Genomic DNA, 15,204 nt, shown 5'->3' on the forward strand with positions numbered 1-15,204 from the left:
CAGTGATGAAAACAATATTGAATGAAAGCCAGCTGGCAGCCAGCACAGGAGACGGAGCAGCCAGCACAAAGGAGCTTCCTAACTCGCTGTTTTTGGTTCAAGGAATTGTCCAAGGGGGGTGGGAAATCTCTGCTTCTCCCTATCCTAGCAGATCTGCCCTCCCCCATTTTCTCACCGTCCAAATAAGGAAGCTCTTCTCCGACCAAGGCACAGAGTCTGAAACGCTGCAACACTGCAGCCAGATTTTTACCAAGCAAATGGCTAGATATCTAAAAGCAGAACTGGGCAAGAGGTCAGCAGCCGGGCATATCTCTGTAACTTTTCTTCTAATCTAATGAATTAAATAGACCTTGAGTAAGGGTCTCCCCAGGAAACAGAGCACGGCAACTTGTGCAAGAGACAACGGCTACACAGCTGGAATAAAATGGAGCCATCTATTGCCTTCAATATGGAGGTGAACCCAACAAAGACTACAGGTCCCAGAATGCTGTGCTGCCGCATCTTTGAAAGAAGGGAGGAAATGCTAGTGGGAATCTTTAGGCTCAGAAGGCTGTACCCTGGAACTGAGATATCTCATAAACTGCATAAGCTGATGACCGCTGATAATCTACAGATTGATGTTAAATATGAAGGTCTTTACCCAAGGACATTGGTTTTCACCCACTGGACAATGAATGAATAGCTCAAAAAGGCAAACATAAAATGAGCAGGGGGGAAAAATGCAAACATGCATTGAACAGACGAGTTTGTTGAAAAAAATGTTAATTAGAGAAGGTGTTTGTTTCTCACTTAATTTCCAGGCTTCTTTTAATGTGAACAAATTTGTTCAAATGTTCAAACACAACTAGCAAACATTTTGAATATCAACAGTTAACCCTTTAACTTCAACCACCACTCCTGATGAAAAAACATTTGTTTGTATACGCAATACCACTGCCGAGATGAAACCGTGACTTAAATTCAGAAAATATATTTTAATACATTTAAGAAAAGTACCCCCCCCCCCCCCCCAATTCAAAATCGTTCATTGGCAATATGTGCCTAAATGTACTTGTGCCCATGACTAGGGAAAAAAATACTCCAAAACCTAGCAGGTCAGCATCACCGTTACACAACTGTCCCAACAAAAACAAATATGTGAACATTCTGGCATTGGAATAACGGTGTTTGCAACTGGGAACGTGGCATACATCCGGTCTTGCTCATTCTAATTTTTTTCTTACGCTTAAATGACTCTTCCTCTGTTTCATTTGCTGTGCTGAACAGATCTTGCGTGAAGACTCGTCTCAATACGGTAGGTTCCTCTATGCTAGTACCGGCGCTTCTCTTTTATACTCCAGAACTACTTGGGACTCGGATGCCCAAAGAACCATCTCCTCCCAGGTTCTCCAGCGCCCAAGTCCCGCCTTCTTGGCCCTGACTTGCAGAGGTGAGTAACCATCTCCTCCCAGGTTCTCCAGTGCCCAAGTCCCGCCTTCTTGGCCCTGATCTGCAGAGGTGAGTTGGGTGGCGACCAGAGATGTGTGTGTTTTTTTCCTGGGGGAGCATATTTCCCTTGGAATGCCATGCCCCTTGAGGCTTACCTGACCCCCACTCCGGTTGGAGTCAGGCCAAACCATTTTTTGCACCCAGGCTTTTAACTGAGGGGTTTCCCAGGTGTGTCCATGGTCTGCTTGCAGCCTCGGGGGTACTTTTATGACTATCATTTTTAGGCTGCTATTATAGGCTGGTTTTAAACGCCAGGCTTGTCTTTTATGGTTTGTTGTGGGTAATTTGTGTGCTGTTGTTTTTAGAGTTTGCTGCACTGCTTTACTTTGCATGCTGCCTTCAGCAGGTCTCCGGAGAAGTGGCGTGGATGTCTTTGAACATTATTAACCAGGCTCTACTCTACAGATGTTGAAACCTGAAATTTAGCTATCATCAACAAACAGGGTCAAAACTGAATACTCCACAAGTAGAGCCCTATAAAACTGTATGAAACACCTAGCTGTAATCATTCTCCTTATTGTTATTATCTAAATCAGGGGTCTGCAACCTGCGGCTCTCCAGATGTTCATGGACTACAAATCCCATCAGCCCCTGCCAGCACGACGGCCATGCTGGCAGGGGATGATGGGATTTGTAGTCCATGAACATCTGGAGAGCCGCAGGTTGCAGACCCCTGATCTAAGTGAACTCCAGCAGCATGGTAACACGCCATCCAATCAGCTGGTCCAATCTTAGCATTACAGGCTAAAAGGCAGAAACGTATTCTTCCGGCTCCTTCATGCCACTCAGGCCACCCTCTCTTAATTCCGCCATCAGCTTCACGCTCAATACTCAATTTATTTTCCTCCCAAGAAAGCTGTCCATTAGACATCACAAGAACAGATGAGCTCTGGGTTTTTCTACAATAAAGTCTGAAAAGAAAAACTACAGCTTTTATGTAACGTATATTTGATTTTACATTGCATTAGTGGGCTGCGGCTTGACAGCGCTTTCTAACGCCACCGCGCATTACATTTGGCGCCTGCACGGAAGTCCTGTATCTGACAACTAACCCAAAGTTAAATGTTGCTCAACCGTTTGCGATTGGCCAAATCTGTATCCACCAGAATTTAAAGCAACACGGTTACAATTGCACAAACTGTTTTCATTGTACCTACCGTAAAATAAACACCATGGCAAAACAATCGTATGAACAAGAAGATAGAAACAAAGGATAGAAACACTCAATGCTGCTGTAACCTGCAAAGTGAATGCCTTGTTTCAAAGAGGGTCAAGAACGCCTGAAAATACAGAGATGGAGGATGCAGCTACACAGCGAAATTCTCCATCAATAGTGCCATTTTTCATCCTAAAACTTGCTGAGAAAGACCTTCGTTCCTCCAGGTCTTACCTCAAGAGCCTCTGCAAGAAATCTTTCTTTCTTTTTAAAAAAAAGTATTGCTAACCCCATGCAAAAATGAACCGCTGAGGTGGCTGTTGAGCAACCGAAACAGCCGACGCCGATGATACCCATTTATATTGCCCATGAGGTATCTATTGATCACCCGGGGTGGCTTCATTTGCCAAGTCGAGTCCGCTGAGAAATACGCCTCGTTCAAATTGGTTTAACTCTGTAATCCCCCCTCTGCCCGAGCTCTCTCGAATCAAAGATGCCAGTCAGCGCTTTGAATCATCGCGCGGTTAGGAGGTTCGTCTTCCCAGTCCCCTGCCACTTCGATAAGTGTTCAAGGACAGCTGGGCTGCGTGCAGATGGAGCGACGCTGAGCCAAACCCCTCCCACCTCGCTAAATTGCACAGAACGTGAAATCTGGGAAGTTATCCTGCTCCTCCAAAAATAATCCACTGCTCTCAGTTTGCATGCCAGGCAAACGAGCCGATCCATGACCGGATTGATGCGACTTGCATGTCTGGCCCTCTTTCCTAAGCAACGGAAAACCAGTGCCAACAACACGGCATCAACTCAGCATCACGATGAGGCGCTGCAGAGCAAACGTCTCTGTCAGGAATCTGACGGCATAAATAGCTTTCGCTGCAACTTGCGAACCTATATAACGCTGAGCAACGTGATCCATCACCACTGCATGCGAGCACAGAAGGGCTTAACTTGGCCAATCGGGCCTTTCAACAAAGTGTGCTTAGAAGATCATCCAGCATGCAAAGCAGATGGGTGTGGGGACAACACAGTGCTCAGCTATGGCAGGACAGAGCAGCAGTCTCCAAGATAGGGGCTCGGAGGAGGAGGAGGAGGAGTTTGGATTTATACCCCACCTTTCCCTCCTGTAAGGAGACTCAAGGTCGCTTACAAGCTCCTTTCCCTTCCTCTCCCCACAACAGACACCTGGTGAGGTAGAGTGTCCGGAGAGAACTGTGACTAGACCAAGGTCACCCAGCAGGAATTCAGGAGCGCGGAAACACATCTGGTTCACCAGATAAGCCTCCGCCCCTCAGGTGGAGGAGTGGGGAATCAAATCCGGTTCTCCAGATTAGAGTCCACCTGCTCTTAGCCACTACACCACCCTGAACATATCCACATTTTATTATTGTAGTAGAGAGCCAGTGTGGTGTAGTCATGGTTAAGTTGTCAGGTGAGAATCTGGGAAACCCAGATATAAATCACCACTCTGCCATGAAAACTTGCTGGGTGACCTTGGGCCAATCTCTCAGCTTTGATACTGGCAAGTATTTGGACGGGGGACGTCCAAGGGCGTGACCCTGAGGCAAGCATTGGCAAGCCACCTTTGAATGCCTCTTGCCTTGAAAACCATAAGGCACAGGTGTCAAACTCGCGACCCTCCAGATGTTATGGACTAGTTCCCATCTGTGCTAAGGATCGCCATAAGTCAGCTGTGACTTATCAGCCGGGGGGGGGGGGGGGGGGATTGCAGTGGCTCAGAGCCATTAGACCTCACTGCTGTAAGGGTTCCATAAGCCCGGAATCATGAAGCAAGCACAGAATCAAGACTCACAGCCTTCAAGAAATCCTGCTCAGGAGGATCCTAGGCTGAGTGCGATCCAGCAAGCCTCTGCAGCCTAGTTTTTTGGAAACCGGCTCGACAAAACCAGCGGCGCCCACCCGTGCTATTTTCACAAAAAGTAAGACTCGCTTCGCTGTTCTGTCGGCTCCCAGAACGGAGTCAAAAGGACGGGATGAGAAGAGAAGGAAGTGCTGGAGATTATCTGAGCTAACCGTAATTTTAGTATTCTGGGTGGCTGCTTGGTGCAGTTGACGGATTTGGAGCTAAATGCCTGTTCCACACCAATGAGCACCTGGGGAAAAGCAATTATTACAGAGAACAGCTTTTTCCCCCCCTCAAACAAGTCCAACTTCAAAGCACCCTTGGCAAAAGCGACCGAAATGAACGAATCAATCCAAATCAGCCATGTGGGCAGCACCGGCAGCTCCAGCCAGCAGACAGCACAGACTGGGGCAGCTGCAAGAAGAGAGCCCCAGGCCGCCTGGGGGACTGCCTCTGTGCTGACCTCACGGCCTGGCCTTTCACGCAGGTTGCCGGAAGCTGGCTCGGCTTGCTCACGCCGCCTTGGGTCTGGCTGCCGTCGGGCAGCGGCAAGGCCTGACCAAAGGCTGCCTGAGGGAGATCACAAACGGGCAGCGCTGGAAGCCTCGCTGCCTTCCGCAGACACACACTCACACAAGCACAATTACCAAATTCTGGATGTGAAGGGTCTGTTGCTTTATTGGATAATGGCTTCAGCTCCACTCGTTCAATAACTAATTAAGCGAGGCAGGCTGGAGCTAGACGGGGTTTTGTACGCCACAGCAGAATACTTACCTGCCCTCGCCATCTTTCTTCCGCTGTCATGTGAGAGCCGGGATGCTGGAATGGAATGGGTCTCGTTACCCTTTCACCCCAGAGCAGCAGGTCCGCCCTGCAATGCAGCACTGAAACAACTCTCTAATCTGGATTTAACAGCGCCAAGAGACAGAGACGGTGCAGCTCCCGCCTGCCTTTCCCGCTGGCGGAAGCGGCTGTATTGCTGCTCCACATCTTGCACATTTTTCAAATGTGGCAGTTTATCTGTGTGTTTGGGGGAAAAAATACAGACCCTCGATGGGCAGAGAGAGGCACAATTATGTCTCTTTGCCTCAAATACTGGAATTGCGCACTGTTCTGCCCTTCTTCAAGCCCATCAAGAGCTGCTCTCTCCCTAAGAGCTCTTGCTAAATCAAGACGTACGAGTAGGGTCAGAGGACTGAGATCCGCTATGAAAACCGCATAGCACTGGCAACATCTGTGGAGTATCACCACTGTTATAAATGCCGCAAGCAGAACCAGGTGCTTGCTAGCAGCCCCATAAATACCCATGGTGGGAGCCAGGAACCCACTTGCATTGCACAAAGGGTGAAAATTTGCAAGCCAGGCTGGGAGAAACAGGAAGAGCTCTTGCTCCTGTTGACCGAGCATGCTCAGTTTTCCTGTACGTTAGGCAGCAGGAAGGAGTCACCAGCATCCCCCAGGAGAGAAGGGTACCGTGTTTCCCCCAAAATAAGACAGGGTCTAATATTAATTTTTGCACCAAAAGTTCCACTAGGGCTTATTTTCGGGGTAGGGCTTATTTTAGGGGGATTATGGCACCTTCACAATTCATTAAGGCGGGCTCTCGGCAGCCCTGTTGCTTCCCTGTCACGTGTGATGCAAGCCGCATCTTCATTGGCAGGGAGCACCCTGCTGGATCACACCATCCTGATCTGTAACTACCGGTAGGGCTTATTTTTGGAGTAGGGATTATGTTTTAAGCCTCCTCCAAAAATCCTGAAAAATCATGTTAGGGCTTATTTTCGGGGTAGGTCTTATTTTAGGGGAAACACGGTATGTGCCTCATCTTCAACAGGCGCCAATAATACGCTGTTACAAAACACATGAAGCCTCTCACCAAATGTGCATAATAATTCTACTTCATCAAGTGATAGCCTACCCTTGTCTGTGTGAGTAACCTAGCTCTTGCAAGTTTTCACCAAGAGAATGTTTATACTGCCAAAACACCACCCTCAGCAGAGAACTCCACCTAAACTGGTTGTGGGCTGTGTGGCCATGGTCTGGTGGATCTTGTTCCTAATGTTTCGCCTGCATATGTGGCTGGCATCTTCAGAGGTGTATCACAGAGGGAAGTCTGTTAACACTGTGTCTAGTGAGAAGGGAATATTTAGTGGGGTATATACTGTCCATGTCCCAGTGATACACCTCTGAAGATGCCAGCCACAGATGCAGGCAAAACGTTAGGAACAGACTACAGCCACACAGCCTGGAAAACCCACCAGAACCAGCTGAATCCGGCCATGAAAGCCTTCCACCTATACTGTTTTACCATTTACAATAGCTGATCTGGTCAGATCCTGGAAGCTAAGCAGGGTCGGTCCTGGTTGGTACTTAGATGGGAGACCACCAAAGTCGCCATGCGGGCAAATGCAGTCGGCCATGCCTGGACGGCACACATATACACTCACGCAAAATGGCAAAAAGATTTTCATTCTTCTAAATTATCCATGGAAAGCACGTGATCTTCAGGGGGGTGGGGAGAGCAAAGCAGAATTATTCAAAAACTGGCCTGCAGTTCTACAGATTAAATCTGTTGCTGTTGGTTAAGTTTTATCTGCATCAGTCAGAAAAACCAAATATAAGCAATAATTAATTTACTGGTTAAATAACAGGCACATCAACAGCAGCTAATAGGAGCAGCAGTGGCGTAGTGGTTAAGAGCAGGTATACTCTAATCTGGAGGAACTGGGTTTGATTCCCCGCTCTGCCGCCTGAGCAGTGGAGGTTTATCTGGGGAATTCAAATTAGCCTGTACACTCCAACACACACCAGCTGGGTGACCTTGGGCTAGTCACAGTTCTTCTGAGCTCTCTCAGCCCCACCCACCTCACAGGGTGTTTGTTGTGAGGGGGGAAGGGAAAGGAGTTTGTAAGCCCCTTTGAGTCTCCTTGCAGGAGAGAAAGGGGGATATAAATCATCCTCCCCCTCTTCTTCTTCTTATAATCCAGGTCTAGAGCCATTGATACACATTCCATTTATCTAAAATGGAAACTCCAGAAGTGGAAGTCTTGTCCCAGCACAGCACAAGAAGTCGAAGAAGTAGAATCCTGGTTTTGGACACATGCTTGAAATCCACTGCAAAAACTCAAAAGCAAATAGGCCACTCTTTTCTTCACCATAAAAAGCCAATGCAGACGCTTGCTTGTCTGCGACACAATGCATAATGAAATAAAACCAAATCTTATTAAAAGCGAACTTAGTATTAAGCATTAGCTTCAGTCTGAAGAAGACTAATAGACGGTAATGTGTTTTGTTCCTGTGAACGCACAAGTTTTAAATAACAGCCGTAGTTTGCACTGGAATTACTCCAGGTTTCAACTGCAAGGAGACAGTTGAAGTCATCACTGCAAGACAAAATATATTCATGGCCAGCCCCCTGTACCTTTCCAGGGGATTTAGAGGGAAATATTTATGTCAAATCTAAAATGTATATTTATACTTTCATTGGCGCTTTTCAGTTTTTAACCTTTCTTAAGGAAGTATGCTCCCTTTCCCCATGTCAAAAGGAAAACGTTCACACCGTCAACAATGTTAACTGAATTACTGGAAGAGGCAACGGCTGTGTGGCACGCCGATCGTGCGCAACAACAGCCAAAGCAGAACCCACAAAGCAAACTGGGTCTGTTATCTGCCTGGTCACTTCAGACATGAAAAAAATATCTGCCAAATCTTCTGGGATCTCCTTTTCCTCATTCGACGGCTCTCAGCCCATCCCTTTGCAACCGTCAGAGGAAAAGCTGTTGGCAGGCCATGCCCTCCAGAACAAACACTGCCCCAACAGTCAAACTTCCTAGTATGAATCAACACAGACAGCAAGGGTGGGTTGTTTCTCTGGTGAACCTTCCTTTCCACAGAAGAAATGCTGGCAGTCGAACTGCAAAGCACACAGAGGAAAAACCACAGCGTTGCTCTTGAAGGAAAAAGCCAGGGATCAGGCAAACGATCGTCAAGTGCTCTTTCAGCCTGACAATTTCCACACCCAGGCGCCCTTCTTTTTAGTCTTAACACCAGCTTCTGGAACCTGAATCTATTTCATACTCACTGACTGTTCAAAATCACTGGAAGTCTTTGCTGTTGTTTGAAATCTGCAGCTGATAGGAGACCCCCGACTGATACTGGCCCCGCTGGTTTGTGCCCCCACAATGTTGATGTATCTTTTTCTTTTTCAGCAGCATATATCAGGGCTGATGCACCTGGGCTTCATCAGATCAACAAAAGACCCTGACAAGAGCTCCACTTGAAAGACATTATCAGGGAATTGAATAGTCTTCTCCACACAACATCTGCTAAGGTGACACTTCGGAACAGGTAGCCCAAGCAAGTGAAAACACATTAGCAAATCTCATCTAACAGCTGACAGCTCCAGTCAATATTATCTATCTATCTATCTATCTATCTATCTATCTATCTATCTATCTATCTATCTATCTATCTATCTATCTATCTATCTATCTATCTATCTATCTATCTATCTATCTATCTATCTATCTATCTATCTATCTATCTATCTATCTATCTATCTATCATTATTATTATTTATTCAATTTCTATACAGCGGCTAACAATTAGCAAATTAAACAAGAGGCGTCCAGGCTCAATTTAAAAACCCACCCCAAGAAGGGGGGGACAGCAGGCCACTCAATATGAGGAGCTCTGTTGTACCAGTGCCAAAGCAGGAGCAGTGGGGGCAATCAATCAATCAATCAATCAATCAATCAATCAATCAATCAATCTATCTATCTATCTATCTATCTATCTATCTATCTATCTATCTATCTATCTATCTATCTATCTATCTATCTATCTATCTATCTATCTCATTCTTTGCAAACTGCAAGAGAGTAAAGCACAAGTGGCAAGCCTCAAACCCTCCAGGATTACATTTGATCCTAACAGTGGAGGTAAGGTTCACAAAGGACTCAGAATATCTCTGACCTAACACTTCAGTGAGCCCTCAAACAACGTAAATTATTTCCTTGCATCACAGGAGACCAAGAACAAGAAAAGCCATATGTCTCTTTGTGTTCCAAAAAGTGTCCAATAAAGCACCCTCCCCTACAGCCACCTGGCTTCAACCCTAGCCAAATGAGAACCCAGATCTGCCCTTCAGCATGTTGCTATTGTTCTTCAATGAGTATGAGAAGTGCATCCAAGTGAAATTATCACCTGCCTCTGCATGGGACACAAGACTACAGTTCCCATCATGCCCTCCTTTTCTTTTTGTTACTGAGCATACATGTGATCAGGAGGCAGCTACTGATGCCATCATACAGGGACCTTAGAAGAAATGCACTTCTCGTAAGTTTCAGCAGCAATTCACCTGAAAACATAAATATACCATGTTTACAAGAAACCTTTCAGCATTCAGAAAGGTGGTTTCCTATTCTGCTTGCTCTCACTTCCAAGGTCAAGAATCTACCAAACACAGCCGGGACACACGACGCAGCCAAGTATGCGCAGGTTTAAGGCTGCATAAACACAAGACGGAAAATGACAAGGAAATGTGGCAGTATGTTCCAAATGCCAGTTAATCTACCGCAGAGAAACACAGTTGCATTTCAAACCTCACACTTTCCGTGTATCAGCCTGTGAAGCCCAACAACCACCTCTCGCACTTCCATGGGGTTAGATGGTGTTCACTCAAAATCTGCAAGTTCATAACATTTATGAATTTCTGACACCAACATATAACCCATAACATCTCTCTCCCTCTCTCTAAATCAAAGGCTTGGGCAATATTTAATGCAAATTTCCTCTTTTTTCCGAGAAAATTGCAAACACAGTCCTGGAAACTATAAGGCTAGTATGCCTGATATGACCTCTGGACAAACTGATGAAACCCAGACTGATTATGGACAAATGTAAGATGTTATAGAACACCATTCAATACTATTTTCAGGGGATGTCTTCCCTCACCCCCACGATTTTGCGCCCCCCACATAAGCAGATCTGCTGCGCGGGGGAATCTAGGGCTTATTTTTGGAGTAGGGCTTATATTTCAAGCATCCTCCAAAAATCCCGAAAAATCATGCTAGGTCTTATTTTCGGGGTAGGTCTTCTTTTCAGGGAAACAGGGTACTACTTTGGGTGCCCCGTACTAAGGATGTCCCAAGCCTACAGACATTGGGCTCACTGCCTTTAGGAATGCATTAATAAGAACAAGGGAATTCACACACTGGCTTTTTGAAAAAAAGCCAAAGGAAGAACCTTTGAGAAGGTATGCTTTTACAGATCACACACAAACTGTGCGACAGGAAACAGGGATGGTCACATCTCACAAGCAGGTTGCAGTCCTAGGATTTGCGGAGAGATCTGTGCATAATCCTTACGTTTAAACTCAAAGGAGAGCCAAAAGAATGACAACAGGTAACAGCAGCGCTGAAACAGCAGACAAACTAGTGGATGACATCTCAGCATTGGTCCAAGAAGTCTTTAACAAAATTCTAGGGTCAATTTGTCATGATTGCTCTTTCACAATGCATTAAGGGCCGTGGAAGCCCAAGGTGGCAAGCACGATGTGTGCAGGCTTGGAAAATCTTTAGTATGAGGCACACAAGATACAAACCAGATTTAAGAAATAATTATTCTGACGCAGTGCCGGCTGCTATTCTGAGAAGGGTTTGAATGCATTTGCGCATGGCGACCACTCCAAAAAGGGTAAATTTCAAATGCAGATGTTGGCAAATGTTAACGCTGAAGGGCCAAACCCAGACCATCCTGGGAAAATAATCCAGGACATTTCAACCTGCCTGTCTGTTTCTTCCTATTGCTGTCAGCAACTGATTAAGTAGCTTTCCCCTCTTCCCTCACATGGCACTGCTGAGAGTGTGACATCTCCCATTCTGGAGGTGGGCATGCCTCAGATGGAGAAAAAGAAGAGGAGTTGGATTTATATCCCCCTCTCTCTCCTGCAAGGAGACTCAAAGGGGCTTACATACTCCTTTCCCTTCCCCCTCACAACAAACACCCTGTTAGGTCTGCAGGGCTTATATTTCTGCAGCTGAATTGTGACTAGCCCAAGGTCTCCAGCTTGGCATGTGCCCCAGTCCAGCAATGCCTCCATGTTTCCTCCAGCTCCCAGCAGGGAATTCCAAACCCAGTTCCTCCTGGGCATTGTATTTCAACCTGCTCTTGTGTCCACTACGCCACTGCTGCTCCTAAGCTGATACGATGTGAAACAGCAGTACACTCGAAAACACAGATGCGTCTGAAAACTGTGTTCTCAGGGTCGTTTATGTATGAAGGAAGCAATGAGGTTGACTGAGTTCAGTGACAAAACAAGATGATTCATACCAATACTTTATTTACCCATTTCTGTCCACATCGTAAATAACTCTGTCCAAAGTCCCATGATTCATATTCAGCCTTCCAGTAGCACACGTGCTAAATAAGGTATACTTATGATATCAGTCACTGAACAGAAACGGCTTTGCTTCCTGAAGAACAACATACAAGCAGGCCTACAGCACCTGCAACAACTTGACATATATCCCCCTTACTTACAGTATCAGGCCAGATGAAGCTCATGCATGCAAGGAACGCACATGAATGGACGATCATCAAAAGGCGGCACGCATGTGTGAATGCTCCATCACTGATCAAATATCATAGGCAGAACTTCCCTTCCACATCTCATCCTCTGAGATGCAATATTTTGCAATGAATCTGACGGCTACGTTCAAATACAAGTCGCCAGGTTCATACATCACGGCAAACCCCAGGGGTGCAGAAATCACAACAGCCGCTGTGTACAGCTCACAAGCATAAAGGTTCAGTTCACACAAACCAGGGTGCACCCAAGCAATGATGTCCCAAAGGTTAAGAAACAAAAACACCCAACTGCTGGGAGGCACAGAATTCTGAAGGGCCACACCAACCTCCGGGCCCGCTGGAGCTGGACTTCTTTGGCATTATTTTAAAACTCTTTATTTTGAATGACATCTCTTGCACAACGTAGCACGAAAATAAGAATTTAGCTTGTCAATCAAAAGTGGCATGAACCTGCTAACACCCATCATAGTCATAGGTTTTACATAACTTTTGCAAGGACTAAAATATATTTTGCCATTACTATATATTATCGTTACATGAATACACACCTCATACGATCACCTGTCAGGTTGGATCTGAGCATTGTGATTGATGTGGTTGGGGGAAGCCCAGAGAGAATCTTTGCCTGGAAGCTCTCAAGACTCCAGGGGCTGGACTTGGATTTTGAGCTCAAATCCCTGCTTTACTGGGTGATCCTGGGCTGGTCATTCTCTCCCAGTCTTACCTGTCTCTTACCAGGGTGTTTGTGTGGGGGGGGGGGGGGGAGGGAAAGGAGATTGTAAGCCCCTTTGAGTCTCCTTACAAGAGAGAAAGCGGGGTATAAATCCAAACTCCTCTTCTTCTCTTGGGGCTGCAACAAGGGTTAAAAAGAAGTAAGAACCACATATCTCACGCCAAGCTTCTTGACAAAAAGGGGAAATTTTACAAAGCCGCTAATGGCCAAGAAGTGTGCAAACTACAGCGCCACACCATGAACTCAAACCCTGAAGACAGCTGAAGTTGCCTTCTACTGAGTCAAGCGCTGGGTCAACCAAGGTCAGCCATGTCTGCTCTGACTGGCAGCCTCTCTCCAGTCCAGAGTGTTTGGTTGACGTCTTTCCCATCACCTGCGGCCAGATTCTTTCCACTGAAGACGCCAGGGATGGAATCGGGACACCAACTGTATGCTCCACCACCTTTCCAGGCTTTCCCATCACCCACTCTCCTACCCTTTCAACTGGAGACACCCAAAGATCTTCCACTACAGAGGCCATAAAGTTGCCCTCTATTGAGTCAAGTGCTGGGTCAATCAAGGTCAGCAATGTCTGCTCTGACTGGCAGCCTCTCTCCAGTCCAGAGTCTTTGGTTGACGTCTGTGGCCAGATTCTTTTCACCGAAGACACCAGGGATGGAATCGGGACGCCAACTGGATGCTCCACCACCGTTCCAGGCTTTCCACTCTCCTACCCTTTTAACTGGAGACACCAAGGAGCGAACCCAAAGACCTTCCGCTACAGAGGCCCACAAAGCTGCCTTCTGCCGAGTCAGCCATTTGGTCCCACCAGGTCCATCTCCACACTAACATCAGAAAGAGCCTGCTGGATCAGACCAGAGTCCATCTAGTCCAGCACTCTGCTACTCGCAGTGGCCCACCAGGTGCCTTTGGGAGGTCACCTGCAGGAACAGATGTCTGGCCTTCCCCACCAACCCATTCCTGGACCCCGGCTCTGCTGCATGTCAACTAAACCCTGGGGTGGGGGTGGGGGCTTCCTTCCCCACCCACCTGCGAACAGCCCTCCAAACCACCATGCCTCCCCACATGTCTCAGGGCGCCCCCAGGCAACCCAGGGCCGCCATGCACGTGTGCACACCCGTTCCCGTGTCCTGTAAGGAAAGAGGCAGAGACCATCGCAGGCGGGCATCCCTCCTCCTCCTCCCTCCAGAGGGGCCCTCGCATGCCTGGCTGCTGCTGTGCTGCGGGGGGGGGGGGGGGGGGTGTCCGGGCGTGCATGGCACGGCGGGGCTTTGTGTGGGTCTGGGGACAGATTTACCTGCCTGCCTTAAAGGGGGACGGATTTGCCCTCGGGGGAGCAGCAGGGGCCCCCCACCCTCCTTGGAGGCAGGTACCCACGAGGGCGCGAGGATGAGTTCTCCTCCTCCCTCCTCCCGCTTCCCTCCCTCCGCCTCTTCCCCCCTCCTTGGAGGTACCCACGAGGGGCGGGGGAGGAAGAGGCTCTCCTCCTCCTCCTCCCCGCTTGCCTCACTCCGACTCTCCCCCCCCCCTTGGAGGTACCCATGGAGGGAGGGGGAGGAAGAGGCTCTCCTCCTCCTCCTCTCCCCCCCCCCGCTTCCCTCACTCCGACTCTTCCCCCCTCCTTGGAGGTACCCACGAGGGGAGAAAAAACTCTCTCCCTCCCTCCCCCCCCCTTCACTCCGACTCTTCCCCCCTCCTTGGAGGTACCCACGAGGGGAGGGGAGAGCCTCCTTCCCCCCGCTTCCCTCACTCCGACTCTCTCCGGCCTGACACGCCATGAGGAGCCCAACCCCGGCACGACCCGCCCGCCCGCCCGCCCGCCCGCTCGCTCACCGGCGCGCCCCTCAGCCGCCGCCGCCGTTTCCTCCATGGAGCCGCCGCCGCCGCCCGCTACGGGCCTGGCCCTCCCGCCGCCAACAACCCCGCCGCCGCCGCCGCCGCCATTCTCCTCAGCGGCCGCCGCCGTCGCCCGAGGTGAGGTGAGGGGGGGGGAGAGTGGGGGAAGGGAGGTCCTCGCGCCGCCTTCGGCCCGGCTCGGCTCCCTTCGGCTCCGTCCGCCGGCCGCGCGCAGAAGGGGAGGGGGCAAACCGAGGAGCGTGGAAGCGGCGCAGGCGCAGAGGCCCGGCGTGAGGCTGGAAGGAAAACGCGGAGGGAGGATCGCCTGGAAGGAAGGAAGGAGCGGGGGGGGGAGGAGAAAGAGTGGAGGGAAAACCCGGAGTGCGGATCCTGAGGATGATGATGTTATCCATTCAGTCGTTCTCGAACCCTTGGCGACCCGACTCTTTCCACATCCTGAGGGTGCACCAATTTTATCCCAGGGGAGCTGGAAAAGCCCAAGTTCGTGTCACCTCGGCTTGTGGGTTCAGTGCGGGCAGA

The 15,204-nt window shown here is 48.7% G+C and overlaps 1 protein-coding gene across 3 annotated transcripts in view; it reads right to left on the bottom strand.

Annotated features, from left to right (window-relative positions):
* Positions 1–14,903, bottom strand: part of ZNF609 (zinc finger protein 609) — a 102,063-nt gene extending 87,160 nt beyond the window's left edge. For 2 of the 3 annotated variants that reach the window (XM_048519651.1, XM_048519647.1), the window contains exon 1: positions 14,662–14,903. The gene's annotated coding sequence lies outside the window, so the exon portion shown is untranslated. Of the gene's footprint in view, positions 1–12,643; positions 12,771–14,661 lie in introns of those variants that run through there. The other variant, XM_048519648.1, reaches the window with a different exon arrangement.
* Between the last annotated feature and the right edge of the window lie 301 nt (positions 14,904–15,204).

This window comes from Sphaerodactylus townsendi, linkage group LG17, assembly GCF_021028975.2.
Source record: "Sphaerodactylus townsendi isolate TG3544 linkage group LG17, MPM_Stown_v2.3, whole genome shotgun sequence".
Lineage (NCBI taxonomy): Eukaryota > Metazoa > Chordata > Lepidosauria > Squamata > Sphaerodactylidae > Sphaerodactylus > Sphaerodactylus townsendi.